Source organism: Cervus elaphus, chromosome 23 (genome assembly GCF_910594005.1).
Source record: "Cervus elaphus chromosome 23, mCerEla1.1, whole genome shotgun sequence".
Classification (NCBI taxonomy): Eukaryota; Metazoa; Chordata; class Mammalia; order Artiodactyla; family Cervidae; genus Cervus; species Cervus elaphus.
In genome coordinates, this window is record NC_057837.1 from 44,413,072 (window position 1) to 44,440,479 (window position 27,408).

At 44.5% G+C, this 27,408-nt stretch overlaps 1 long non-coding RNA gene across 5 annotated transcripts in view; it reads right to left on the reverse strand.

The window, feature by feature from the left end:
• Window positions 1-22,690: 22,690 nt before the first annotated feature.
• Window positions 22,691-27,408, reverse strand: part of LOC122681726 — a 92,222-nt gene continuing 87,504 nt past the window's right edge. For all 5 annotated transcript variants that reach the window (XR_006337087.1, XR_006337086.1, XR_006337088.1 and 2 more), the window contains 3 exons: window positions 26,901-27,092; window positions 24,964-25,059; window positions 22,691-23,190 (listed from right to left, as the gene is read on the reverse strand). This is a non-coding gene — a long non-coding RNA (uncharacterized LOC122681726). The remainder of the gene's footprint in view (window positions 23,191-24,963; window positions 25,060-26,900; window positions 27,093-27,408) is intronic.

The window sequence follows — 27,408 nt, forward strand, 5'->3', positions numbered from 1 at the left end:
TTTTCATTGTAGGAAGAACGCTGTCCTCTTCCTAAGTCTCCACTCTTCTAGACATTATGATCCTGGTCCTTTGGGCTGCTTCTCCAATGGCAGTTTTCCCAGAGCACTTTTACATGGTTCACCAGGATTTTTTTCAAGGTTTGCTGTTTGGTAATAGCTATCATTAAAGGCTGCTTTCTGGAAATAACATAAATGTGGCTTGAGTTGGGCACAAGAACGGAAAGTACCCTGCACATATATAACCCTTTACATTTTTTCATTCGTGCAAGAAGAATTTATGGTATGCTGATTAAGTGCTTGGCATTCCTCTAGATACTAGTGGTGAATAAGACCATCTTTGCCTTCTAAAAGCTCACAGTCACACAGAGAGCAATTTTCCTCCCAGACCACCAGAACTGACAGTTTTGTCTCTGGTCTGGAAGTTCAACGGGGCTGTTTTCCCTTTGTCATATGCTTTTCCTTCATAAACTGAGCAAATTGTGTAAAAACAAATTCATGTCCTGGTTTTCCATAAAGTCTAACTGTTGTTCCAGCCTGTCTCAGGACTGCAGGCAGTAGAGACACAACTGGGCTTGTCCAGAAGAAGAAGCAGGCATTCCAAGGTCAGGACCCAGAGTCCCAGAGCCAAGATGCTTCCTCTGCGCAGCCAACTGCCAGGGGAGCGGGGCACTTCCTCTCCACTCCTCTCCCGCCCTGCTCCATCCTCCTCTCTCAGCATGTACTGTCTTTATAATGAGTCATTATAATTATTCATTATAACTTCATTATAATTCCCACAAGAGCTTGCTTCTCTTCTTTTTACTAACCCTTCCCTTTTCTCTACCAGATGTTTAAAGTATTTCAGATTTTCTTAAAGCAAAATTGGCTTAAGTGTTCTCTCTCTCTGTTATATTAGATCTATAATAGATACATAGATACACAGATATATAGACAGATGAATCCAGCCATACAGTGAGATCTATATATTTTTTCATCAGTAGAGATGTGTGTAGATGTATGTGTGTGCTCAGTTGTGTCCGATTCTTGTCTGTAGCCCACCAGGCTCCTCTGTCCATGGGATTCTCCAGGCAAGAATATTGGAGTGGGTTGCCATTCCTTTCTCCAGGGGATCTTCCTGACCCAGGGATCAAACCTGCATCTTCTACATTGCAGGCAGATTCTTTACCACTGACCCACCTGTGAAAATCTCTCAGTAGAGATACACCTATATAGATATTGGATATCTATCTATGACATACCCATTAAAAAGAGAGACCTATATCTAAGGATATTTTGTAGATAAATATTACATGTGATATACCTGTCTATATCTATCCATATCTGTCTCTATCTAGAGAGAGAGAGAGAGAGGAGTTGATGCATTTAATCATAAGATTCCTAAAAAAGCCATAGACTGGCAGGTTTATATGGGATTAAAAAGTAGAGAAATGGCCACGCCACTTCCAAATGATCTAGAAAGTCTTGGTTGAGAACAGAGCATGTTGAGAAACATGGTAACAATAGAAGGAAGGGCAGTGCAGGTAAGCAAAGCAACCTCAGGACATTTGAGGCTCCAACAAGGGGTAAAAGGATGAGATGAGGCAGGTGAGGAAAGGGAAAAATTAGAGAAAGATGATTAAGGAGGAAAAGGGGGTTATTTGGGGACAGAAAACAGATGGTTTTGAAACAGAAAGTAGGGAATTGTGGAAGTAAAAATAGAAGTTCATGGGAACCTGACGACTGGGGCCAAGGTTGTGCAGCAGAGGGAATGAGGAAGCTTGGACCACGAGACCACCTCGGGCTGAGCAGAAAGGAGAAGGTCAATCTGCAGAGGGAGGTGAGAGGAAGCCCAGGTGTCTTATGGACCTGGAGAGCACCTGCCACAGATGTGAAGTGCCCAAGTGGTCCAGCCATACCAGAGTCAGAAGGAGAGCTGGATCTCCAAATCCATGAAGAGTTTTGCTTAGGGCTTGGCCTCATGGTAAGAAACACCCAGTATGGGAAGTTCACAGGGAAGGAGGTGGGAGCAGGAGAAAGGAGCAGATACATCCACGCTCCTTTCTCCTCCAGTCACCTATGCAGAGTGTCCACTGCTAGCCAGAGGTCAGCCCCCATCCTCCCAGCCCCCTCACCTCCATGCATCTCCCCACTCTCCATACCCGCAGTGTGGAGGGACGCCTCCTTTCCTGGCATGGAATCACACACTGCTGAAAGTTGTGAAATACTATGCACTCATCCTGTTCCACCAATTAGTTAGGAGTGCCAGTGACATTCCTACATTCTTTATGAACATGGCTCAATGTCTAGCACGTGACCAAACCCTAATACACAAAAAATATTTGTCAGATCATCTGAATTGTCCGGTTCCAGGTGTTACATGACTTATAAACATTGGTAAGTCTCAGGCTGTCGTGTGTGGGTGCATTTTTCATTTCCACATATTTTTATATCATCATTAAACCTAATGAAGGAAGTGACATTGTTAAAGGCCTTGATAATAGGAAGAAGGCAAGGGACCAGAGCCCTCCAAGGAATGTTTCAAAGACAGTGATTTCTGTAGATCAAGTTCATGTATTTTGTTGCTGTTGTTTAGTCACTAAGTCATGTCCAACTCTTTTGAAACCTCATGGACTGTAGCCCGCCAGGCTCCTCTGTCCATGGGATTTCCCAGGCTAGTATACTGGCCTGGGTTGCCGTTTCCTTCTCTATGGGATCTTCCTGACTCGGAATGAAAATGAACCCACGTCTCCTGCACTGGCAAGTGGATTCTTTACCACTAAGCCACCAGGGAAGCCCTCATGCATTTTACTGCATAAAATTTAAAGCTACAAGTAAGGCTTCACCTGTACCATCATCTTAAATGAAGATCATGCTTGTCACTAGCCTTGGACTCTGGTCAGAAGGCAAAGTTCAAGAAACACAGAAATGAGGGCTTTGTGGTAACAGAGATCAGGAGACAAACCCCAGCTACACCCCTCCTTGCATGAGGACAGGATAATTACTAATTCCCTCTGATACTAATTACTAACTCGGTTTTAGTGTTTGTCAGGTTGAAAAAGGACTAAAGGACTAACTAACATCAAACTTGTGTCATTATTGCAACTCACTTAACTGGTTTTCTGATAACCATGTAAGAGATCTGTTAAAAAATGGATAATGAAACTTTGAATTGCTACCAAATGCTTAAAATTAACCATATGTTACTCTTAAAACATGATTTTTTTCATCTTATTTCTTCCTATTTTATTTTTAAAACAAGAATCCATGGCAAGTGTTCCCACAGCACCTGGCATATATAAGATGCTTAATGAGTGTATTATGGTAATCTCTTCCTCTCTAGGTAGTGGAGAAAACTGGATTATTTCTGAAGGTATATTTGAAATCTGTGTTTCCTTCAAGGATATCTGGCCAATAAGACAATTTTAATTTTAATATAATTTCTTATTGAAGCCAATGAATTTTTCTGTCCTTTCTTTTCTTCATGACATGGTGCTAATAGAATAACAAAGAAACATGAGAAAAGAATTCTTAGCTTTGAAAAACATAAGCCCTAAATCCACTAACTTACACAAATCTCTACCTCTTACTTCATTAATGATTCGACAAATGAGCCAAAGGCTAGTAAATTAATTGGGAGAAGTAAAACAACAAATATGAAAGCTAAAGAAATTTAAGAAATTCAAACAAATTTTTCATTGCTTTGTTGTTTAAAAAGTTTTCAAGCAACCAAATATTCAGTGAGGATAAAGTGCAAAGCTGGCATACTGTAACCAATTGGCGAGCCTTAGTTGTCCTAGGAGAATTTCCTTTTGTGATCATAGTATCTCACAATTGCAGTTAGATACGGCAAACTGTCAGCCTGGCCCACATCTATAAAAGTTCTTGAAATGATCAGTGCAGTGTTCAGGAAAAAGCTGAAAGAGAGTGAAAGATGACCATTGCACATGTCCGCACTGATCAGGATACCCATGTTTATCCAAGCCAGTGGCTTCCAAGGTACCAATGATATCAAATACACCAAGAGCTATGAAGAGCTGAGAGGGTGCCAGGCAAGTCAACGACCTCAGACTCCCCCGGCCAGAGCTGAGCTCACCTCAGCCCACAACCACAAACCTCCTGACACCAAACACTTCTCCATGCTCAGCCCTGAGAATTTCCCACAGCAGAGCAAGGAGCATGCCAGGAGCATGCACTTAACATCACACAGCCCATCCTGTTCCCACTCTCCTGTCAAGGCTCTGTGCTTATCTCTTGGCCCTCTGCCTGGAGAATGTTGTGAATTCCCATACAGATGTATCAACACCAGATATCAGCATTTGCTGCTCTGAAGGCACCTGCAATCTGTCAGCTGTCATTCCATGCCACTTTCTCATCTGGACCTCAATGGCAAATGACTGTGACAGCTTTGAAAACTTAGAGCCGGGGTCAATGACAAAACCTGTACCAGCAAAAGTTCATTCTACTTTGACTCATATACATGGATGGGCACCACCTTGGTTTGCTTGCCCCATCACTAGTGTTGATAGTAATAATAACAGTGATACTCCTAAATAGCAGTAACCATGACATCCTTGTCACTACTGTTCCTTAACATCTTTTACCCTGTCTGTAGTGGCTTTGATTCCCATCTCACAGAGGCCATCAAACATGCTCAGAAAAGTCCAGGAAGGATTCGGAGAGACATGCTTGTCTAGACCATGGAAGGTCCTTCTACATGCTCCCTTCTCAGCCAGGTCTTTGATGCATTGATGAGAAGGTTGATTCTAAAAGATCCATTATCATCGTACTCTCCCACATGTAGACTAACAGTAAATAATCAAGGTGTTTAAAAAGTAGGTGAAGAGGCATGTTAACTTTGGCAAATAATTGTTCTGAACCCAAGCCCATGTGACCCAAGGTCTGGGATGGGAAAGCTAGAGTGAAAGATGCACAGAAAACAAAGCTAAACGCTGAAGCAAAGTACCTGGACTGTGTCCCTCAGCATGGACCACAAATGTCAAAATGCGCCTGGCTTTCATCTCTGACTGCTGAGAGCTGGGGGTGGGGGAGGGGCAATTTGTCAAGTTCTATACAATTTTCTCTGTTTTCTAAATTTCTTATAATAAATAAGCACAGGGAAATGATTTTGAAAATAATTTTTAAACTAAAGATAGGTGAAGAGACTCCATTTAAACTAAAGGTTTAATGTGAACATAAAATCTGATATGAAAACTAGAATAATTGATCCATAACTATTTGCACCGTTTTCTAGAAACAGCATAAAATATCTATTCAAAAATGGATAATGAAGCTTCTATTTTATAGCCAAGTGTTTAGAATTAACCAAATACTACTCTTAAAAAAAAATCAACTTTCTAGTCTTAGGTTTCTGTCTGTATTTTCAAAACGAGATTTCTGGCGTTCGTTTTTCTATTATCTACTTAAGTGAAAATAAAATGTTGCTAACCATGATGAAAATACATGCACATTAGATCTTAAAGACAGAAGTCGCGTCACACAACTTCCTTAATGAGAAAATTAGGTCACAGGGGACCAGAGAACTGCCTGATTTTCAAGACAGAGCCCTGCTTCCCCCCATAGCTCTTGATCTAAGTCATGCGACAATTATGGCTCCATATAGTGGGGCTTCTTTCTATGTATGCAGTGTGCTGACAACTGACTCTTTGTGACCTCATGAACTGTAGCCCGCCAGGCTGCTCTGTCCATGGGGATTCTCCAGGCTAAAATACTTGAGTTGGTTGCCATGCCCTCCTCCAGGGGATCTTTCCAGCCCAGGGATCAAACCCAGGTCTCACAAACTGTAGGTGGATTCTTTACCTAGTGTGCCACCAGAGAAGCCCTTCTATGCAGTTGTCATCAATGAAGATCCTTAAGGCTTTGAAACAAGATAGGATCAGCCCTTCATTCAATGCCAGGAATGATGGGCAGGTGGACACACACAGCCACAAATGCACACCCACAACACACATAAAGGTGAAGCACTTCATGTGCTAAGAAGTCTTTATTAAGACTGCATGTTATTTGGAAAGTGGCAATAAATGCAGATTTTCCAGAGGTGTAATTCTAACTAGAGGGAAATTCAACCTTGAAGATGCAGGGAGTATGGAGATGTCCCTTGAAAGACAGGACGCTTTTCTAAAGCAGATAAAAGGCTTCCTGATAAAAACCACTCCTGAGACTGACTCTGCCACCCCATGATCAGTCAGATGCTGAATACACATCCATGCCGGTGGTCTGTCTAGTGGAGAAATCGGACAAAGCCTGGTTCCATCCACAGAGTCGTGTCCTCTGAACATGTCATCTGTCTAAACTTAAATTTCTGAAGAACGAGGGCAAACTGTGTATCTTACTGTTTTATTGTAAAAATGATACATAAGGAGCAAAAACAACTTCTTATGGTCTGAAGTGTTAGTCACTCAGTTGTGTCCTACTCTTTGTGATCTCTTGAACTGTAGCCCACCAGGCTCATCTGTTCTTAGGATTCTCCAGACAAGAATACTGGAATGGGTTGCATTTCCTACTCCAGAGGATCTTCCAGACCCAGGGATCAAACCTGGGTCTCCTGCATTGCAAGTAGATTCTCTATTGTCTGAGCCACTAGGGAAGCCCATGGGCTGAATATGTCCCCTAAAATTCCTACGTGGATGCTCTAACCCCCCATTACCTCAGATGTGATAATGTTTGGAGAAGGGGTGAAAGTTGTTCATTCATTTCTGACTCTTGCGACCCCATGGACAGTAATCCGACAGGCTCCTATGTCTATGGGATTCCCCAGGCAAGCATACTGGGGTGGGTTGCCATGCGCTTCTCCAGGGGATTTTCCAGATCCAGGGATTGAACCCGCATCACCAGCACTGCAGGGACTCTTTGCTGTCTGAACCACCAGGGAAGCCCCTTTAAAACTACAATTAAGTTAAAATGAGGTCATGTGGGTGGGGCTGTGATCCTATATGATTGGTGCCCTTATATGAAGAGATCAGGACACAGGAACACACAGGAAGAAAACCACGTGAAGACATAGGAAAAGGCGGCGTCTACACATCCAGGAGAGTGGCCTCAGGAGGAGCCAGCCCTGCCCACACTGAGATCTCAGCCTCTGCTCTCCAGAACTTTGAGAAATAAACATCTGTTGCTGGAGACCCTGTCTGTGGTGTGCATTACATTAGCCCAAGCAGGCTAACTATCACATAGCCTGAAACAAAGTAAGTGCTCAGCATTTACAGACATCACCTTCATATTTACCGTGACCACCTCTACACCAGTGCGCAAGGGCATTGGCCCTGAAATAGATGTTGAATGAGCAGAGCAGAAAGACCCCTGCCACTTGCACCATAACTTATCCACTTCCTGTTTATTCCATCACCTCGAAGGGTGTTACATTTGAAGTTTCCTGTTTTTACAGAAATTTTATTATTATTATTATCTACAGAGGTATTTTTCTTCAACTTTATTTTTCTCTTTTATCGAGGGAGGAAGTAAACTTGAAAAAGGAAGACAAGTATCAATCACAAATTATGCAAGAATCTGAGCCGACAGATAAGCCAATCATTTACATCATAAAAGCATAAACTCAGCACATGAGCTGTTGAGGACTTACTCAGAGCTATCAGGCTTGCTGTCCCAAGACCTGAGTAAATCATTTCCCCATGGTGAACTTTGGCTCCCTCACTTCTAAATCCCTTCAGTCACTGACTCATGACTCAGTGTGTTTAGAACCCCACTTAAAACAGTAAAATTACAATATCAACCAGTATTTCTGATCCCCCAGTGGAGAGGACACCCAGTGATGCCTGGCTGCATCCATTGTCTGGAGAGGAAACTCAGAGACCCGATCAAGTTAATCACGAAGATGGGCTGTCGGCCAGTCTTCTAGCTTATGGTGCTCAAGTAAAGTGTGTTAATTCATGATCAATTTCCAAAATGAAAAGAATATGTCTCTTTAGCTGTTCTGAGACCCTTATCGAGGTTTTTTGTAAGACTTCACTCACTATCAGAGTTTCATACAGAAAGATGACTTCTCACTTAGAAAATGTTCTTCCTGAACAACAGACTCTCCCAGTTAAACAGATATAAAATGCATGGAAATATACACAGCTTTACATGTATAAATACATACATCTCTACACATAAACACATGTACAGGTCTATGCACACAGCTGGTATGTAATATACAAAGACTGGTATGACACAAACAGCTAGACATCATCAGCAGCATGAGATAAATTGCATATAAATAAATATATATTAAAATAATACATGGTAAATATACAGATGAATGAATCTGGGTTAAAATCCAGACTTCCCTACTTAATATGTATATGCAAGTAGACAGTTTTCTTACATGTATACTTATCTGTAAGAAGATAATCAATACTGCCAAACTCACAAAGTTTTGTAAAAAAAAATAGTTCTATTTGTACAACCATAGTGTTTTTCTTAATAAGCTTATAAAAGCTATTAAAGCTAGAAAGTAAGGAATCCATTCTCTTCCTCTTTGTTCTACAAAATTAGCTCACAATCAAATATCTCAGAAACATTCTTTCTCTTTCTCTTTCTCCGACATCTTCCTCATCCCCACCTCTACCTCCCTTTTGGCGATAGAGTGGTTTTATATGCTGTCAGCATCTAATACGATCGCCACTAGTCAGGTGCAGCTACTTAAACTTTAATTTATTAAATTAAATAAAATGTTGAAATTCAGTTTCTCATTTATGCTGCGTGGCTCATGGCTGCCATGTGGGAAAGTGCAAACACATGCTTTAGGTTGGAGCTTAAGCTGTTCTTACCAAAAGAAGCAGTTTGCAATTCCCCCACCCACTGGAAGACAGGGCTCAGGGCCTGGTGAGTGGATGGTGACAGCATTGGATAGTCTGTAGATGAGGGTGCTGCTGCTGCTAAGTGCAGACATTTTCATGGGTGTGGAAAGCTCTGCCTCACAGCTCTCTTCTAGGTTGTTCTGGATCTGGGGTAGAAATGACTGAATATTAAATAAGTATTTTACAGTGCATGAAAAACTGAATTACTCCCGAAACTATGAGACATGCTTCTTAGATTCTGGCTGGTGTCACCTTGGTAGTTGTAACAGTGAATCTGTGTCTGAGGCCTATTAATATTAAAACACTTCAAATTCAGTTCAGATCAAACCTGAGATGTGCATTCCAGGACATACACTCCAGTCTGGAGTCTATGACTGGACGTGCAGAAGCCAGGACACGTGAAGCGGTGCTACTGCTCCACCAGCCAGGAGGTACCACATTCCTTCCTGAGCAGCACAGTCCGACCTGGAGCCTGATTCTGAAACATGTCCGGGGCAAACAGGACAAGCAGGGGATGGGAACAGGCCACCAGGGACGGCTAGAGAAAATCTGAACTTTTGATCTAGGAAAGAGAAGATTTAGAGGGCCATAACCTGTGCCTTCAGAGAACAGATGGGTCATTACGGCCACTATGAGACAGGGTTGATCTGCGGCCACAAACTGGAGGTAATGGCTCAGGTTGTAAAAAAGAGATTTTCTGACCAATACAAGAAAGTACTTTCTGTCATGGGTAGAGTTATCAGAAATTGAAGTTAAACTCCTCTAGAAGGCCCCGCTTCTTGTCAGGAACACTTCGGTTGGGGTGGACGGTCAGCTGTTAGGCAAGAGTTATAAGACGTCTGAGCCTCAGATATATTCGCGTGAAGACTAAGAACTCCAGTACCAGTTCCAGGCCTCCGGGAGTCTATATCCTCTGGGAAAACTCTCAGTATGTCTAAACACTAAACCTCTTCACATCGCTGAGACCTTCTGTTTTCTCCTAAGCAGCCCAAAGCCTAAAAGAATAAGTAAATATCTTTGTAACACATGAAGTTGCTAAGGGCCTAGGCTTGTCCCAAGAGCACAGCCACGGCTCAGGAAGGAATTATCCATGAAGGGCCATCGTCTCAGGGAAATTTGTATCAGTGACAGTAGTTCCTTCTTTGTGCTCAGTCCTGTCTGACTCTTCTTGGCCCCATAGACTGTAGCCTGCCAGGCTCCTGTGTCCATGGGATTCTCCAGACAAGAATACTGGAGTGGGTTACCAATACCTGGTGGAGGTTACCATCCTCCACCGGGGATCTTCCTGACCCAGAATCGACCCAGAATTGAACCCGGGTCTCCTGCATTGGCAGGCAGATTCTTTACTACTAGCACCACCTCAGAAGCCCAGTTCCTTCTTTAATCACCCTAAATAAATGGAGGGGGAGGAAAGGGGAGGGAAACAAAATACCATATACAGCCAGAGAAAATGGAAAATAAACACAGAAAGTAGCTCTAAAATCAGAGAGGTTTTTAAGATGGAAAACCCAAACAAACAGCTTCTTGCTGAATGCACTTGGGTTACTTTTCATTTGCCTCAGAGTAACGTTCAGACATTTTCACCCACCTCCCACTACCCGGCCCTTCATGACCTGGCCCAGTTGCTTCTCCAGCCCACTTTCTTCTTGCCCATGAAGCACTAACTGTTTCAGTTTCTGCTCTATGGGCCTAGACCTGTCTGGTCTCCTGACCTGGAGCATATCAGTGCCTCTGCCAGGAACTCACTCCCCGACTTGCTCTCACCCACGGCGTCCACAAGCTTTAGGTTGGAGCTTAAGCTGTTCTTACCAAAAGAAATAGTTTGCAATTCCCCCACCCACTGGAAGACAGGGCTCAGGGCCTGGTGAGTGGATGGTGACAGCACTGGATAGTCTGTAGATGAGGCTGCTGCTGCTGCTAAGTTGCTTCAGTTGTGTCCGATTCTGTGAGATCACATAGACGGCAGCCCACCAGGCTCCGCCATCCCTGGGATTCTCCAGGCAAGAACAGTGGAGTGGGTTGCCATTTCCTTTTCCAATGCATGAAAGTGAAAAGTGAAAGTGAAGTTGATCAGTCATGTCTGACTCTTCCGCAACCAGCCTACCAGGCTCCTCCTTCCATGGGATTTTCCAGGCAAGAGTACTGGAGTGGGTTGCCATTGCCTTCTCAGAGTAGATGAGGCTGGACAGGATGAAGGCTCGTGTGTCAAAGCCTCAAACCAAAACACCCCCAGGAGCCATCCAGCTTGTTACTAGAATGGCAAACTGGGGTACAACTTGCTATGGAAACCCAGCTACTTACACACGCAACCACCTGCGTTGGATCTCAAGTACATCTTTAAAAAGAAAGGAGCTGGACAAAAATATCCATACTGCAGGATTCTGTTTATATGAAATTCGAATGCAGGAGAAACTAAGGTGATAAAATCAGATTTTGAGGGGGTGTGTTGGAGGTGTTTGGAAGGGACGCAGGAGAAAGCTTTCTGGGAAAATGAAACTTTCGCCTTATTTCAGGCTTTGAATTATGCAATTGTCAAAACTCATCTAATAAGACACTTAGAAAAAAAATTAATATTGATTTTTACACTACTTGTGTTTCTCTATGCTTCCCCACCCACCCCAGCCTCATTATGCATTTGCTCTCCATGGCAGCTTCTGGAATCTTCCGTAGCTGTGGCTTTTGTGAGTCGCTCTTCCTGGCAATGTGTCCTCCAAAGCTGAGTGTCCTCTCCATTGGCTTCTGGTGCAGCTCCCAAGCTGACCACGCCCATCGGGGCTCAAAACTGATCTGCTTTGCTGTGGGTTGAATGTTCATGCTCCCCTCCAAATCCATGTGTTCAAAGCTAACCCTAAGGTGATGGTGTCAGGAGGTGAGGTCTTTGGGAGGTGATGAAGCCACGAGGGTGGAGCCCCCATGATGGGATTAGTGGCCTTATAAAGGAGACCCCATAGAGCCCCCTCACCGCTTCTTCCAGGTGAGGATGCAGTGAGAAGATGCTGGCCTTTATTCTTCCCATAATTACAAAGTCCATTGTGCCCAGTAATTCCACAGTAGCCCCAGGTCTGGCCTTGAATTGCCCCTAGGGTCCATCCATCAACTCATTCAGGAGTGAGAGACTGAGGACCAAAAAGCAGATTGTTTGCTCATGGTCACATGATAAAGTGGGCTCTTAGAAGCCATGTGACTGCAGGAAAGCCTCTTGCTCTGGTTCTCCCAATGCTCGTCTGCAGGATGGTTTGAGATGAGCATTTGGCTATGAGGTATGCATGACACACACACGCCAGGCCCTGAAGACCCACTAGTTCCCTTCCATGGCTGTTTCATCCTTGCTGTCAGTGAGAGTCTCAGCAAGAAAGGAAGAAAAGCGAACAGATACCTGTCTGTCAAGGACAGGACACTCCTATAGTAAGAAATAGTTTAAAATGGTTTTAGCATAATTTCTACAGCTAACATTTTTATGTTCCTACTCTATGCCACTTAATGTTCTAAATACTTTACATATATTAATGTGCGTAAGTCTCACAGAAATACTCTAAGGCGGGTACTCTCACTACCTCCCTTGTGAAGAAACCGGAGCCCAGAGAAGTAAAGTAACTAGCCCAAAGTCACACAGGAGGAGCTGTGCTGAATTCAAATTCAGGTAGTCGGGAGCCTAAAGTCCTCAACATATTTTCGTGCTGTCTTGAGACAAACCACGTAATTTATTTCAAGTTGTTTTTATCTTTTTAAAAAAGTCATGACTGCATCAAAATTGCTTCTGGTGCTTTATAGATTATTATTCAGTGATTGTAGGTTTTTACTTTCCTTGTGAGGCATTTGTATTTCTTTGTCATTGATGAAGTTCTCCTGATTATAAATACTGTTAATGGGTCCAGTGAAGGAGGTGAATTCGACCTCCCCCAGGACACAAAGGTTCTGTGGACCCTCCATATTTTTTACGTGTCTTTTGTGATGGGAACAAAGGAGTCTGGGGATTGCAGTGATATGATTATCACAGGAAAACTCATCGAAGGAGTCAGAGGTAAAAGAAAAGCAAATGAAATCGTCCGTCAGTGATGGAATAGGACTGAGTTACCCACTGTCCTCAGCTGCTGCTGGCCCACAGTCTAGAAGAGAAGTTAGAGAAGTGACCACACTGTGGGGCATTAGTCACAGCTCAGAACATGACCCGGGGATGCAGAGGCCAGGAGCTGGTCACACCCACAGCCTGGAGTAAGCATCCCCAGGATGAGGAACACGGCATTGGGAATTTTATTAACAGTCTGTTCACAAGGATAAAAACATTCGCCTTTCTAAAGACTAATTTTCAGTGGATCGATCATGCCTGGAGTGGGGAGTGGAGCTTGGGGGCGCAGGAGGCTGAGTCAGGGCTCCCACGTGGTCTCAGGAGCAGGCGACTGGACCCCTCTACATCCTCTGCTGTTTCAGGAAACACGTGCATCACATAACAGGACACACAAGGCTGCACGGCACACATGCACGTGCACCCACATAGATGTCATGGTAACATGTGTGTGATGGGTGCAATGGTGTGTTCCCAGGCGCCCACCTCCAGAGCCCTGTGGAGCAGTCTCGCCCAGGAACTGTGGTCACCCTGGACATTTTCTGAGAATCCCCCTCAGCTGCACAGAGCCCCCCTGCCCAAAAGTGTGCCCCCCACTTGGGGTAACTCGGGTCCAGTGACTGACCAACACCAGGCACAGGGGCCTCAGGTGAGAGCAGCTCTGAAGGGTCTCCGGACTGAGTCCCTGTGGGACTGTCACTGTGACAGACCCGAGTTCCGCTTCTCCCTCTGTGGGGTCCCACCCGCGTCCCACCTCCTTGCTTCCTGCACCCCCCAGGCTCAGCTCTCAAAGCGTTGGAGCAGGAAGGAAAACTACCTGCAGACCTCCATCTATCAAGATCTGTTTCCCAGGGAACCAGATATAAATAAGCACTTGTCTCCTCCTGACAGGGGCGAGGTGGGGGGAGCATATCTGACCCTAATGGGAGATGGGGGTGCTCCCTGCTCTCCTCCTGTCATGGATGCTCAGAAGGCTACTCACAGACCAGGGAGCTACCAAAGCTAACTGGAAGTACAAACTGCAGTCTGTCCCCGATAGAAAGTGGACAGTCGAAACCTTAGTTATCGCGGTTAAAATTTAGAAAAATCTGTGGGAAAGCTATTGCTACATAAATTTAAGAACACAGAACAAGGAATATTCTAGATTCTCTTTGAATGAAAATTAAACCATTTCTGCTAATAGTCATGTTATTTTCTATCTTGATATAAGATACCTTCACAAAAACACGCTCTCAACTGTTATCTGCAGACTTTTTAGATGGAAATTGCAGAACTAAAAAGGCAACTTAATTAGGACTCCATCACTTGTTTTTTTTAATAAGAAGAACCCTCTAGATTTTAGAATGGGTATTAGTGACAGTAAATGAATAAGAAGTCAGTCAGATAAACAGGACACAGAGTAACACACATCAGGCCTTTATACCAGATGTCCTTTTGAAGGAGAGGAGAGAGGAAGAAGGTGAGAGAAGTCAAACCTGAATAAATTTGATGATGATTCTTTTCTGATATGGAGTTGAGAACGGATAGACATGGTATATGGGGCGTATGTCTGTGAATTTCTTTTTTAAGATTTTTTTTTTATGTGGACCATTTTTTTTTTTTAAAGTCTTTGGTAAATTTGTTATAATATTGCTTCTGCTTATTGTTTTGGTTTTTTGGCCATGAGGCCTGTGGGATCTTAGTTTCCTGACCAGGGATTGAACCCACACCCCCTGCATTGGAAGGTGAAATCCGAACCACTGGACCACCAGGGAAACACTAGCCTGTGATTTTAGAAAGTGGGACATTTTGCTGTGTCATTTCTGATCTTTTTTCAGCCACATGCATCTGTGATCTATTCAGTTTGGTTTGCACACCTGTGTTCCTGTGACTGGGTCTCTTGGTTGGTCATGGTGGAGGATGGGATTGTTGGGGAGAAAACCTGTTTTAGATATGATGAACAGTTGGAAAACTTGATGACAGCGTTTCAAAATACAACACATAAAAGAACTGCAAAAGGAGTGTCTTTTCAACCAACTTTCTATTTCCAGCTCTACACAAAGCTAAGGATTTGTATGGTAGAATTTTAAATATCATGAAGAGACTTCTAAGGAGCTAGGTAGCATGTCCCACAAAGGAGGACGTGCTGAAAGGCCACATGTGGGCTTCTAGAACTTGGGCATCATGATGACAAACCTCCGCAGGGATGGGAAGTACCCCTACTTGTCACTCTACTGCTCTTTAAAGAGCAGGGCTCACAATGGGAATGAGTGTGTGTGCTGCTCTTTCCACTGAAGCACTTCATCAGGACACAGAAAATAAAGTCATTCGAAGCAACTCAAACTCCCCTTGCCCTACAGTAACTACACACACACACACATACACACACACACACACACACACACAGAGTAAACACAGGGAGAATCTCTAGAGAGAATGTGGGAAAAGAAATTCACATCTCTGGAATTTCTCAACAGTCTGTTCTGTACTGTGAGGTTTCTACTAAGACCTTATGAATTCCAAAGATGAAATTAGAATACCCTCCTGTACTGCTTCCCATACAGAAAAAAAGCTAAAAATACATCCGTGGGTGTTTTATATAATGCTTCCAATCTTATTTAGTCTTTTGACAGTTTGATAAAGGGAACGTGGAATATTTGATCATTTAACTTCCTGCCGGTCAACAAAGCACATGAGAGAGATGGGAACGAGGCTGTCAGGGGGTCTGGTCACTCCCACCGTCCACATGGGACCCCAGGTGAAAGGCTTTCATCACGTGACCAGGACACAGCTTCAAGGCTTGCTTAGAGGGTCACTGGTTGCCCTGGAGATGTGATAAGTGCTTAGTGGAGGCTTCTTGTTTGCTCTGATTAAAGCCCATGTCAACACTTAAGAGATTCATTACCTTGGCCTTTGAAAACCATGAAAGTTCGGATCAGAACTGAGGGGGGCAGATGAAAGGGGCACCCGGGTTGTCTGCAGCGACATCAGTGCCCAAGACCCCTTGGGGCTCCCTAGGGACATTGCCAAGCTCTGGAAAACAATGTATTCTCCAAGAAGGACCTTCTTCCTGAGGATGTTTTCCTGTCTGAAATGTCAGAGCACTTCCACTACTTACTCCTCACTTAGTAGTATTCAATTTGTATTTGTGATTTTGTTTGTCTTTCTAATTTGTATTGAAATATAGTTGATTTACAATGTCATGTTAGATTCAAGTGTACAGCAAAGTGGTTCAGTTACACATGTATTTTTTTCTTTTCCCTTATAGGTTATTATAAGATATTGAATATATTAATAGTTTCCTGTGCTATACCGTAGGTCCTTGATGGTTATCTATTTTGCATATAGTAGTGTGTGTATTTTAATCCCAAACTCCTAACGTATCCCTCCCTCTCCCCTTTGGTAACCATAAGTTGTTTTCTATGCCTGGAATTCCATTTCTGTTTTGTAAGTAAGGCCATTTGTATCATTTTTTTCCCCAGATTCCACATGTGAGTGATATCATATGATGCTTGTCTCTCTCTGACTTATTCACTTAGTATGATTTTGAATTGCTCCACTCTCTAAATATATGTTCTATCACAAGCTTTTATTCACAAATTCTTTACTTTAATACAAACATTGAGATGGGCCTCCATGGAATTAATGAGACATTTTTAGTCACTGGAGAGAAAAACTCAATGGATGCTTTCCCACGTTCACTACTTAGGACCTTGGGTGAGGTCCAGGGTTTGAAATTTGAAACTTGGAAGTTGAAAGGGGGAATTCTCTATGGCAATTTCTTTTTGAAAGTGTATACAAACTCCCAAGTTTCAAATCCTGGCCATGTGCTTTCTTTGTCCAATGACAGAAACAGTCCAGAATCCTTATTCAAATATCTGTGTTTAGAATTGATACCCACACCTTTGAGACATGGCTGGAGGCAACTGTCAGTGGAAGTTAACGATGTGCCAAGAAATGAAGGGATGAGGTAGTCGTCACACTAAAAATCATAAAAGCAGTTAGAGTGAGGGAAGACTGAAATGCCCATCTGTGCCCGATGCCAGCAATGGTCAGGGGTCAGGGGAAGTTATGGAGAGCTGGTGGCTGGACTGGGGACTCAGGTGAAAGCTGACCTCAACAAGAACTGTCGGGAAAAGCCCGCTGCCGGGGCTTTCAAGTACCCAGAGAAGAACGGCAGATGTCAAGTGTTGCCTACAGGACAGTGAGGAACAAAAACAGACAATGAAAGCAATTAGCTTGAAAAACTGAGAAAGATGAGCTGAAGTGTTTTAATAACTGGTCTCTTAGATTTAGTGGTTATAACCAGACTCGTGTTCTCTAAGTCAGTGGTTTTATTAGAAATGGACAGCTCGATCTGTTTCTAGAAGTTTCGCATCTGTAGGAAGACTGGGAGGTATCTAGGCATTGATCTCTCAAAGACCACGGCTGTATATATGATCACATACTTGTTTTTTCACATTTTTAATAGCTCTGAAAACAGAATGCATCTTACAGTTGATGGCAGTTTTCAGTGTTTATTGGCAGTATGTTTTCATTCTCTGTGGTTCATAACATAATGGTACCTTTTATGATCAATATTGCTTAGACTCCATAAAATATGGGTGTATGATGAGTGACTCAGCTAAGGAGAGGGAGCTATGAGTGGATAAAAGATGCAGGAGAAGGAAGCGGAGGAGATAACTCTGAACAGCCGTGTCATTCGGTAAATATTTGCTGAGTGCATGAGTTATGCACACTGATGGGGTGGTGAGGGTGAAGTTTAATTATACTCTGTGTTCAGGGCTGGAAGGACAGAGGCAAGATGCATGGGGTGTGGAGATGAGGACCAGCTGATTAAAACCCTGGGTGGAGTGGCCGACAAGCTCGGAGACGCCATGGAGGACAAGCATCTCATTAGGAAGGGGCCTTTCTGGGGAGAGCACCCCAGTGTGGCGTGTGCTTGATTGGTGTCAAGAAGGGAGACAGAGGTTAAGGCCGTGGGTGTCCTAAACAACCCATCAACCCTGATGTGGGTGTTGAGAGGGCAATCCATGGGTGGAACAGGGCAGGAACCACTGGAGGAAAACCCAGTCGGGCTCAGAGTCCTGGGAGCTGGGTGGGGGGTGCAGAGTAGATCTTCTGAAGCCAGGAGAGCCCCAGCCTCAATTTCTCCCTGGAGGCTGGGCTGTAGCCACAGAAGACACCGGTTTGATCCCTGGATCAAGAAGATCCCCTGAAGGAGGGCCTGGCAACCTACTCCAGTATTTTTGCCTGGAGAATCCCATGGACAGAGGAGCCTAGAGGGCTATAGTCCATGGGGTCACAAAGAATTGTACATGACTGAAGCGATTCAGCATGCAAGCACACAAATATTTAAAAATTTTAAGGACAAGGAGTCCCTTTTTCCTAATCCAGAAGGAAAGATTGCCCCTCTAGATGATAATGTGATAAAAGAGTACACAGTCTGCAGTCTGCCTTCCAATTTCAGCCAGATCCCTGGAGGACAAAGAAAATAGATAAAAACAGCTGATGGTGGGTGGAGGCAGAAACACCACCACCACGCCCCCCCCCCCCCCCCCCCGCCCTGATCCTGGTGTGTTTCATGTGATGGCGGCTGCACACAATCCAGGCAGAAACAAACATCAGTCATAGCTCTTAGCCACTGTTGTCTTGTGATCAGATGATGCCTCTTTCAAGTAAAACATCTTTGTTTGAAAATTCTCTGCTCTCCATTCATTTCTCTAAGTCATGCACATCCAAAGTTGTATGTACATATATGAAAGGCCCATTGAAAACATTTTGCTTACCCTAGGAATAAATTCTGCAAACCTCTGCACACTGGCCCTGCCTTCTGATAACTCACATGTGACAAGCCACAGAGAAGGGGTCCAGCCTCTGAGCTCCAGGGTGGGAGGCTGATGGAGACCCTACAGCTGCTGACTCTCTGCTTTCTGGTCCTCTACCCCTGGAACTGCCTTCAGGAACCGTCCCATCCTCCAACGTAACTTTCCACATGTGCTCTTTTCCCTCTCAAATGCCTTAAAGTTGTACCCCCTTGGTAGCCGTTTAGTTGCTAAGTCAATGTTTGACTCTGCAGCCCCATGGACTGTACCCATGAGGCTCCTCTGTCCATGGGATTCTCCAGTCAAGAATACTGGAGTGGTTAGCCATTCCCTTCTCCAACGGATCTTCCCGATCCAGAGATTAAACTCCTGCTATTGGCCAGTGAATTCTTTACCACTGAGCCACCAGGGAAGCCCTTGCATTCCCTTGCTGTTGCTACTGCTGCTAAGTCGCTTTAGTCATGTCCGACTCTGTGTGACCCTATAGACGGCAGCCCACCAGGCTCCGCCATCCCTGGGATTCTCCAGGCAAGAACACTGGAGTGGGTTGCCATTTCCTTCTCCAATGAAGGAAAGTGAAAAGTGAAAGTGAAGTCGCTCAGTCATGTCCGACTCTTTGAGACCCCATGGACTGCAGCCTACCAGGCTCCTGTCGCATTCCCTTAGTTGTTCTCAAATTTAATTCTCTCCCAACATAAGAGGGGAGTGAAACACCACCCAGGGACCCCACACGAGCCTCTCCCCTGGGACGTGGGAGGGCACCCATCACCTCCCTACTGCCCTCAGTACCTTTCAGTCTCAGCTCAGGGACTTAACAAGCCCGACTTAACAGACAGCTTTCACTTCAGACAGCCAATGTAGGAGACACAAAAGACATGGATTTGACCCCTGGTTGAGGAAGATCCCCTAGAGGAGGAAATGGCAACCCACTCCTGTATACTTGCCTGGAGAATCCCATGGACAGAGGAGCCTGGCAGGCTACAGTCCAGGGGATCGCAAAAGAGTGGGGCACAACTGAGCAACGGAGCCCAGCACAGCACTCTGCTCCAAGGGGGGTTCTGCTGTCTTTAGGAATTCACCAGTTCTGGGAGGGACAGTCTCTCCCTGGTCAACATGGGCCCATGATATGAAAATACCAGAAAATACAAAACATGATCAACATAATCATTCAGGCCTTCGAGCCACCCATCCCCACCCCCACTCCAACCATGACCATAGGCAAGGAGAATCACTCTTCTTGATCCTAGAGATTCAGAGAGAAATAAAGCTTCGTTAACGTGCACTAAGCCCAAGGGCCTCAAATTTTATCATGCATATAATTTTCTGAGCCATCTTAAGAAGGTTTCTGATTGGGTGGGAGGGGTGGGGTCTGAGTAGCTTCAAGTCTAACCATCCCCCAGATGATGCCTGGGCTGCTGATCCATGGCCCACAAATGTGGGAGGGCATTCAACTAGAATCATGTGCCCCATTTATTCATGCATGTCGATTTGTTAACTAAAGACGGAGAATATTATTTAATGTGTAAAAACGAGCATTAGCCTAAGACTTGTTTATTCCAAAGCAATTACAATTAAGGCTTTTTTTTTTTTTCTGTACCAGCCACTTTCTATCTCCAAATAAAATTCAATCTTACCATAAGGCTCATCTAATGAGAACTAGCCCAGGGACCTTATCAATTCTCAAGACAAAAGGTGCCCTCAGCCCCCTGTTGCTCAGAAGCCCTGGACTTAGGCAGGAAGGAAGTGGGTCTGTTGAGGGGGACAGACCTGGAGGCAGGTTAGGAGACTGTGTCTGCCCTGGCATTATATTGGACATGCAGTCATCCCTGTGGTGGACTCCACAAACGTAGAAACTCCTGCATATTTTGAAATCATCCCAATCGGGTTTGGTCATGAGAACAGACCCCCAGCTGGGTGGTCAGGGGCAACTTTCTGTTGTTCAGTCGCTCAGTCGTGTCCAACTCTTTGCAACCCCAGGGACTGCAGCACACCAGGCTCCCCTGTCCTTCACTATCTCCCAAAGTTTACTCAAACTCATGTCCATTAAGTCAATGATGCCATCCAACCATCTCATTCTCTGCCGTCCCCTTCTCCCCCTGCCCTCAATCTTTCCCAGCATTACAATCTTTTCCAGTGAGTTGGCTCTCCTCATCAGGTGGCCAAAGTATTAGAGCTTCAGCATCAGTTCTTTCAAGGAATATTCAGGGCTGATTTGCTGTAGGATTGACTGGTTCAATCGCCTTGCAGTCCAAGGTGCAGCTTTAAGGGCTCCTTAAAACCAGGACCACAGGACTTACAGTGGGCATCACCGAGCAGGCTATGGCTGCTTCTGGGGGACCGCCCACCTCACCACCGGATGACCTGCACCTCCCCTTCTCATCCAAGGGCACTCCTCACTGCTGGCCAGTCTCTAAAGCTGCAGTTCTCAACCTTGCCTGCCCTTCGGCATCAACTGGGGAGACTCGGAAACTCAGAAGAACAAATCCTGGAGGCTATTAAATCAGGGTGCCCTTGGCCTTGCAAGGGGTAGATGCAACCAAGCTGAAATCTACCAGAAAGGGTCCCCTCGGACACAGGATGCAAGAGGCAAATAGAACCACCTATAGGGCTGCTTTTAAAAGGTTTTATCCAGGGGAAAATAAAGCACATGCTCAATTCCACTCTTTTCCTCTTCGAATGAATTTCACTTTATTGGAGAGAATGTAGCATCAACTGTTTCACTCTGTGTGGAGCTTTTCAGTTTTCCTGTTCCATTTTACAGCACCTCCACTCCTTCAGCTGTAATTTTATATGATGCCTTGCCGGCATTTGCAGAGTAAAACATTACATGTAGTTTTAAGTGCCAAAAGGTATAGGAAGTTTTGTAAAACTCTGGAAGGGAGAGAGCAATAGGTTTATCTTAAGGTCATAAAATTTTATATTTGATTTTTTTGCCCCTCCTTTATACTTGTTGCTGTTACTTTAAAAGTCTTTGGGCATTTAACTGGCAATAAACAGGGCAAAACAAACTGTTCCTTCCTTTAGATTGTGCAATTTTTATTGCTCCAGTTTACAGCCACCAAATATGCCTTTTCAAAAAATGCTTGTTTAACCACCTTCTGTTTGTAAGCAGTAGGGCTGTGAGCCAACCCTCCCCTGGGGTGAAGTCATACTGTCTGAGCGCCCCAAGGTTTTCAAAGATGCTTAGAAACAATCCGAAGTTAAGTGACACTGATGATGCTGGTTCCTTAGCCAGACAATTGCGTGGAATTGAATCAAAGACAGCTGAGCTTGTGTTGTACCCACTTGTCACGCCCAGGCATTTAAAGCAAATGGAAAAGCCAGCAGGATCGTGGTTGTAACCGAAGGAATCAGGGAGGAATTGTCCGTTTCCACGATAGTTTAGAAGCCAGTGACCAGAGTAAATACTTCCATGCTAAATCAGGGAACACATTTTGGATCCCGTAGGCAATGTGGGCGGGGAGGGTGAGTTTTATTTTAGCTGACACTATGCCATGCTTCCAGTTTTCACATCTTTTCAGTACATCTCCACCTCAACCTCAAAAACTTCAGGGTAATGAGTCAGGATCCAGCCGGATTGGGGGGAGGGGGGTTGGGGGGTGGGAGGTTGCCTACCAGTATATTCCTTGGGCAGGAAAAGAAAAGTAGGATTTCAGAGCAGTAAGTACTGTCAACATAAAACATAGCCACACCCTAAAAGTTGAGAGTTACATTTTATTTGGTGGGAATTTTTAAAACTTCAAGCCCACAAGACAGCATCTCAAATGATCCTGAGAAAACTACTCTTAGGAGGTAGAGGGTGGCGGTGTGGGGCAGGGTGGCAGTGGGGGGTGGATAGGGGTGGTGGTGGGGCGGGCGGGGGGAGTCAGGTTATATAGAAGTTTGCAACAAAAGGTAGCTAATCTGAACATCAAAAGTATTTTTGTGAATTAAAGAAAACCAGATATCTCAAGGTCCTAGAGAAGGAAATGGAAACCCACTCCAGTATTCCTGCCTGGAAAATCCCAAGGACAGAGGAGCCTGGCAGGCCACAGGCCACAGATGAGTCGGACATAACTGAGCACACACAGACATCTCAAGGAATTTAGCGCTTTTCTGTTTATGGGAAGATGCAAGAGTCTGGGTTCACTGAAATCATTCCTGTATCTAGGGCCAATGTCCTGTGCTTTTCACACCCTGAGCTCCTCAGGGCTCCCTGTGGGGAATGGCTACATACAGACTGATGGCCGCCATGTAACTCAGGTCTTCTCCTTCCTGGATGTCCTGGAGGGCTGGAATCCCTGAGGACGATGACATCCTTGTTCACTGAGATGGCAGGAAATACTCTGTTTCTCAGTACTTAAACATTTAAAGAAAAAATTCGAAGAATTTGGAGGATTTTTACTCTTCTCTGAACACCTATGTTTTTGGCAATATGTTTAGCCTCCAAGGCAAATAGAGCAATAATCTCCACCATCACATAGCTTTTTTGTTTTGTTTTTCATCATTGACTTCTTTATTTATTTATATTTGTAGTCATGGTAGCAACCTGAAATGAAAAGGTTATTATTTCCTATGTGAAAATAAGAAAATCTGGAGCTTCCAGATACCCCCCAGCTCCACAAAAATCCTTCCTCCAGAGTTTTCTATCTCCTGTCAGTTATTACACAATGCAATTAGAATCATTTGTCTCTAATATTGCTTTATCATGTTGCCACCTTCCTCAAGAACACTGTAATAATAACAACAATATTATTTAATTTTATGGCACATTTCCTTCCCACTAGACACTTTGCTAAGTACATTATCCACACTGCTTATTTAGTTTCACATTAGGAAGCTCTTATTATTTTATTGTATCATTTTACCGTTAAGAATCATCAGCAACTTAAGTAACAGCCAAATATAGCTAGAAAGTTGAGCCCAGCTCTACAATAATGCATGAGTGCTCAATCACTCAGTGGTATCTGATTATTTCTGACCCCATGGACTGTAGCCCATCAGGCCCCTCTGCCAATGGGATTTCTCAGGCAAGAATACTGGAGTGGGTGGCCGTTTCCTCCTTCAGGGCATCTTCCCAACCCAGGGATCCAACTCCCATCTCCTACACTGGCAGATGGATTTTTTTACCACTGCGCTACCAAAGAAGTAGTTGTCTTGCCTGCTAATAGAATGTTAAAAGCTGTCACTTTCTCCCTGTAGCTCTGACAATGTTTCCTCTCAATAGTTCATTGTTCAGCGCACCTAAGCTTAGCTGTTTGTGCATGGCCAGTTGCTTCAGTCATGTCTGTTTGCGACCCCATGGACTGTAGTCCACCAGGCTCCCCTGTCCATGGGATTCTCCAGGCAAGAATACTGGAGTGAGTTGCCATGCCCTCCTCCAGGGGATCTTCCCAACTCAGAGATCAAACCAGGGTCTCCTGAATCTCCTGCATTACAGGCAGATTCTTTATTGTTGAGCCACAGGGGAAGCCCCAAGCTTAGCTAGAAATCATATCAAATACATATTTAAATGTTTACCTATTTATTTATACATATATAATTCCATAGATGTAAATTAGATGAGCTACATTTGCTATAATGTCTGATGATTCGAATCTTACAACTAAGAGTGAAGCACATACAAGTCTGAGGCTCTTTCACATAGGACACACCAAGTTTTCAAATGACCAGTCTCTGGGTAGGGTCCCAGTCATGTCATGACCATCTGAGGATGAGAAGGGGCAGCTGATGGGGTCGCCAGGTGGCCTTTCTCTCCGGTGCTCCGTTGATCACTGCTGGGGGCACTCTGCACAGACTCCCCAGTTAGTGGGTCCCTGTGCAACTCTCTCCATGGTTTCAGGACAGCTCCCACCCCTGAGCATGTCCAGCCCCTATATTAATGCTGTGTTTGGAGGTCATCTCATGCCCTTCACATGAAGGGCTCCCTGTGATGAGCCGGCAGGAGGTGAACCTCATTTTTAATCCCAGCTCCATCATTAGGAAACCGTGTGTCTTGCACTTCCGGCCTGATTGCAAATGAGGGTGGGAGGGCTGTGGCCCTTCTGATCCCTGGGAGGAAGATGAGATCATATTTGTGCACATCTGTGTGTTGGTGTGTGCACATGCACGTGGAGTATTACTTTCAAGAAGTGGGAAAGCCCATGAATAGCAGGAAGCACTTATTTTTTCCCCCCGCATCTGCCAATGTTTTCTGGGTCCTTGGAGAGGCACTAAACACCTGGTTCTCACCATAAACACTCTGCAGAAGAGCGAATCCATGCTTCCCTCTGGGCAGGACCTGGGGGACCCAGGGGCCACAGGGCCTTCATCCCAGACTCACCTGCCTTCCCAGCACAGGCAGCCTATACCCACGTAGGCATAAGGGTAGCAAGTCCTCTTTTAAATACGTTCATCGGTATATTTGGAAAGACAGTTTCTGTGAGCAAGAAAACAGAAATGAGTTGCTTACTCCTTGTAAGGGAAGACTGTTCAGTTTTATTGTATCTTTAATAACCAGAGAATTAACTCTGACACGTTTGACTGCCACTAGGAAGGGAAAACAAAAAGCAAACAACCCAGCAACCCCTTTCTTCACTCTGCATGTGTTTGTTTTTGAAATGCTATGAATAAAGAGTTTAAATACTGTCCAATACTCATGAAGATTAGTGAATAACTTTCTTCTTTTTAAATATATACACGCATACATGCATGTATAGTTATCATCCCACTTTTTTATTATGAAGGATAATTTGTGGGTAGACAAGAGGGTCACGTCAAATTCTAGCTGCAGGGGTCACTGGTTTTATGATCTTGGAAAATCACTCCAACTCACTTTGCTTTATTTATAGGTGGGATTGCAGTGATGCCCACCTCAGGAGGTTTTGTGAAAATTCAATTGGAAGAGTCCATAAAATTTTATCTAGGGCAAGCAATAAGGAACCACGACCACACAAGTGGCAATGAAAAATTAAAAGTAATCTTCGTTAAAAAATGTGAAGTCAGTTTTTAAAGCACCATAATCACATGAAACCACATGAATCCACAATGGAGAGGAGTTCCTGTCTAACTGCATACTGGCTTCTTGCCGTCCCCACACCTCCCTCTCTGGTCCCATCTCTGTGTGTGGTTTTGCTGCAGAAATAGGACAGACTCCCTGAGATTCATCACCTCCTTCCGCCAAGCAGTGCTATGCTCGGGATGTTGCTAAATGTAAACACAGACCTGGATCAGCTCGTCATCATTCATGGGCGCCTGGCAGTCCACAGTGTACCTAAAACAGGACTTACCTCACCAGTCTCCCACCAACAGCCCTTCATGGCTCTTACTTCCTTTTTGTCTTTTCTGTAATGATGATGCTTACTTTTCAGTTTTTGTGAATGTGACCTCTTATTGGATGAAATCCAGAAAGTGGAACTGAACACCCAAGGGTCCATATTGCTAAGATTTTGTGTCCAGGGTGACAAGTTTCCCCCAAAACTATCATGACAGTGTACACCCCCACAAACAACACATGAGGACATCTACTTTCCCACAGCTTTTCAACCTTTGCTAATTTTTTAGCCCTAAATTATCTTTTTATTGTGATAATGCATTTAGTTTTGATTGCTAGTATAAAAAGATGTGGTGAGGTGACATTCATGAAATTAAGTCACCACGTTGCTGCAGAAAGTGGGAGACAGCAAACCACTGTGATGCACTGAGAGGACTGCACGTTCCCTGGACTCAAGGGGAGGCTGGGGCCCTGGAGGTGACCCAGAGCATCCGGCATGTCCTCAAGAGACAAGCCCGGAGAAGGTTTTTCCAACCCACGGTTCTAAGGAAAGACAATGTACTCATGGTGGAAGACAGCTTGGGGGTGAATGGATTTACGACTCTGGAAGGGCTCACACCCACGGAAGGTGTAGGCAAAGCTGGAACAGTCTACCAGGGAGCCACCTCGGGACCCCCTTTAGTGTCGAGCAATGACTGTGAACCACGAAGGTTACAGGCCTGAGGGCAGTGGTCCAGTACCCAGACCAGGAGAGGCATTCCCACCAATGAACACATCCATCTAGAGAGCGCAAGCCTGACTCCCGCATCCCTGCTCTCCTTCTCTTTGCCTGATGTTTGGAGTAGGATGGCGGCCCTTGGGACCACGTAAGCCCCAGGATCTCTGGATAATTGAAAGGAAGTCTCAAGAGGGTGGAAATGCTATGTCATAGGCTCTGCAGATGAGAGCATGTCAACATTGGAGCAATTTGCTGGGAAAGAAAGAAAAACCAAGCTGGGGAAACATACCCAGTGTCACTGAAAGAAAATTTCACATGATTACTGGCCTTGCAGAATTCATGTTCTGAAATTGTCCTATTTATAGCCTCCATCCATTTTTCCTGGACTGCTTCTCTGGCTCTTGGAACAGGAAAGAGCTGTTTATATGCCGGTGATGTTAATGTTGTTGTGAACACTGGAAACATCAGGGAAGGGAAAGACCTAGGGGAGAGAAATGGAAATGCAAAGTGAAGCAACTTCTGGTTTGTGAAGACTTTTTGTTGACTTCTGCCCTCACCAATCAATTTTTAAATAGGTTAAGCAATAAAAACATTTTAACACATTTAGAAACCTTTTAAAGCATTCAGGGATTCCTAAGGGAGCCTAGAAACCTCAACTTCTTTGGGGCTTAGAAGCTGCAGAATGTGAGCTGGGAGTTGGGGGGATGGATGGGGAGAGGACTCAGTCATTCCATAGGTGGCCCCGAGAATGAAGGGCTTTGGAGCAAGGAGAATGCCTGTGGTCAGAGTACTCTCTC